Source organism: Alligator sinensis, unplaced genomic scaffold (genome assembly GCF_000455745.1).
Source record: "Alligator sinensis unplaced genomic scaffold, ASM45574v1 scaffold144_2, whole genome shotgun sequence".
Taxonomy (NCBI): Eukaryota; Metazoa; Chordata; order Crocodylia; family Alligatoridae; genus Alligator; species Alligator sinensis.
This window is the reverse complement of record NW_005841872.1, coordinates 2725456-2728430: the sequence shown is the minus strand read 5'-3', so window position 1 is coordinate 2728430 and position 2975 is coordinate 2725456. Positions and strand designations below refer to the sequence as shown.

Sequence of the window (2975 nt, the reverse complement as noted above, 5' to 3'; positions counted from 1 at the left end):
CTTCAGGCTGGGCTGTCCTTGTGGGTGCCACATGGTTTGGTGGTCCACAGCTTCCCCCGCCCTCATCTTCCCCTCCCCCCGACGAGCCTAGTTTAAAGCCCGCCGGAGGAGATCCGCCAACCTAGAAGAAAAAACACGCTTACCTTTGGGGGACAGGTGAAGCCCATCCCAGCTGAGCATGTCCCTCGTCGTGATGTGCGGGTCGTTGTCCAGGAAGCCGAAGCCTGCCTTGAGACACCACTGCCGAAGCCACCCGTTGGTCTCTTGGATGCAGTTCTCATGCCGTCTTCCGCGTCCGTTCACTGGTAGGATGGAAGAGAATACCACCTGTGCACCGAACTCCCTCAGCACGCCGCCCAGAGCACTGTAGGCCGCCATCAGGTGATCAGGGGTTCTCCTGGCTGCATCATTAGTACCCACATGGACTAGGACCATGGGGTAGTAATCGGTGGGCTTGATCCTGGCCTGGATTACCTCCGTCACATCCCGAATCTTTGCTCCAGGGAGGCAGCATACCTCTCGTGCTGAGGGGTCCTGGCAACAGATGGGCCCCTCCATACCTCTCAGGATGGAGTCGCCTATGACGAGCACTTGTCGCCTCCTCCTCTGGGTCCTCTTGGATCTCTCTCTTCTATATGGGTTATAGAAGTGGATGCCTGTGGACCATGTCTCTCCAGGGTGAGACAGGTTACACTCTGTCTTTGTTGGCACCTGGGCAGCCCCCTGAGGCAGCACAGGTTTACCCAAGGGGAGAATTCCACTTCAGCTCTGTGTCCCTGGGGTTTTGTGGGCAGAGGCTGGCTGGTCCTGACTCTGTGGTCACTTTTGGGACCTACAACACCCGTGGGCTGTGGGACCCACTCTCCTTCTGGCATCCTTTGGGAGGAATATAAATCTCCAGAGAGTGGTAATCTGGGTGGGGTGTATTCAGGGTGCTGGGCAGGGGCTCAAACAGCACAGTGTGGTGTGGTCAGAGTTGCAGACATGGAAACTTCCAGCACCAAAGCAGTAAAGCGCTAAGCATGGGGCAGTGAGGTATTTTTTCTCACTCACTAATTTTCTGCTCTTGCTTACTCCATGGTTCTCCTCTCTAACCCTCCCTTTGACTTTCACCTTTTGTTGCAGAGTCTGAGCCAGAGCTTGGAGGTGGCCTATGATTTTCAGGTCCCCCTCCCTGATGGGAAACTCAAGAGCATCTGCTTTTCCCTGCACACCCAGGTAAAGGGAGGTCAATCCTGTACCATTAATCCTGAGGCCTGGCAGGTCCAAGTCGCATTAGCCAGACAGACCCATCTCATGGTGGTGCAAAGGTCCACTCTGCTGGCGACCTCTCTGCTTGACCAAGAAGAAGAAAATAGCTGGTGGCCTCCTTGCCTCCCCTCAGTCCAGCTCAACTGATGGGGAGGTCCATGCAAATCCCTTTGTCATAGCGAGTCAGGACCAGAACAATCAACCCTGTGGTGTGAGTCTAGCCAAGAGCAGCTGTGCTGCTAAAGGGACTGGGGAATCAGGATACCCTCTTGCTTATGGTCTGGACCTTTGAATTTTTGGCTGTTGCTGTGATTGCAGTGATGTCTCCTGGGACTCAAAAAGACTCTGGTTCAACTCATAGATGGTGGGCGTTCAGGATCCATTCCATACTTTCATCTGCATCCACATGGGACTGTGGAGAATCACTTCCCTTCTTCCCACAGGTGTGTGATACCACACAGCTGCCGAGATCAGAAAACCAGGTCAAGGTGTTCTACTGTCTCTGTCTGCTCAGGAAGGAGAGGAGACTCCAAGTGACATGGGGGTTTCCTTTGAACCTCCCTGCACTGTGCCAAACCCTGGAAGGGGGTATGAGAACAAGGAGTGCTGAGGTCACTGAGGCTGTGCTCTTCTCCCCTGCACCCTGTCTCTCCCCAGACCAATTTATTTCCCTTGTGGACTCCTGGGTCAAGACTGACAAGGAAGCAAGCCATGTGGTGTCTCTCTCAATCTTTAGTGGCATCATTACTGCTGACTGTAAGTATGACCAGAGCAAACATGGTGACTGCCATCTTGGCTGACCTTTCAGGAACTGAGTTAGAACTGTCCAGGATGAATAACCTGTCCTGCTCTAGCTGCACTCAAGAGCCCTGGCTGTGTAAAGCTAGAGCCAGACCTCCATACTCTGCTGCTTGTTCACAGAGGGCCAGTAGCACCCTGAGTCCTGCCCGGGGCCAAATCCTGCTTGGACACCTTTCCTGGCAGCACTCTGAAGTCAAGAGGTTTAATGAGATTTTTGTTAATGAGATTTTTGTTATGGCCCTAGAGACCTTCCCAGGTTCCAAAGTAGAGACAGAGACAGAAGGTTGTACAGGTAGCCACAATCAGGTCTTTTGCAATCTGGGTGCATCTTGCTGTGGAAGGTGAGCTCCCAGAATACAGCAATATGGTGCCCTCCTTCTCCTTCCAGTGCCAGAGATGAGGAAGAAAAAATGTGAGCTAGTCAAGGCCATGGGGTGCATGTGTGGTGATCAGAGTATAGAGGTGAGGTGATTTGTGAGTAGTGGCTGTGCTGGAGACGGCACATGGACCTGACACAAAATTCCCACCCAAGATTCTTGGTTCTCTTGTAGAGAAAACCTTTCCCCCCTGTCAGCATCTTCAGAGAAGGCAGTGCAGAGTCTGCACCTCTGCTTCCAGAGCTGGGGAGAGTCAGGATCTATGAAAGTGTTATCAGACTGTCAGGAGGGTGGGGGTATGCTTTTCTTCAGATGACAATATGGGACTACTGAGTAGCAGGTACACATTGTTCTCTTGCCTCTTTATAAAATCTAGAAATAAAATTGGAGGCCTGTGGACCCTTCTTCCTCCCTGTCATCCTTTCCAAGGTTTGTGGGAGGGTTTGTGCCATGGCCAGTCCCCTCCACCATTTAGGCATAAGGGTAGTTCTGACTCCAGTCTGTCCTCTCTTCCCCTCCAGGTGTAGAAGGCTGTCCTCCATTTCA

General features: G+C 52.5%; 1 pseudogene; it reads left to right on the top strand.

The window, feature by feature from the left end:
* Positions 1-2448: 2448 nt before the first annotated feature.
* The window catches only part of LOC112548854, a 14827-nt pseudogene continuing 14300 nt past the window's right edge, over positions 2449-2975 (top strand).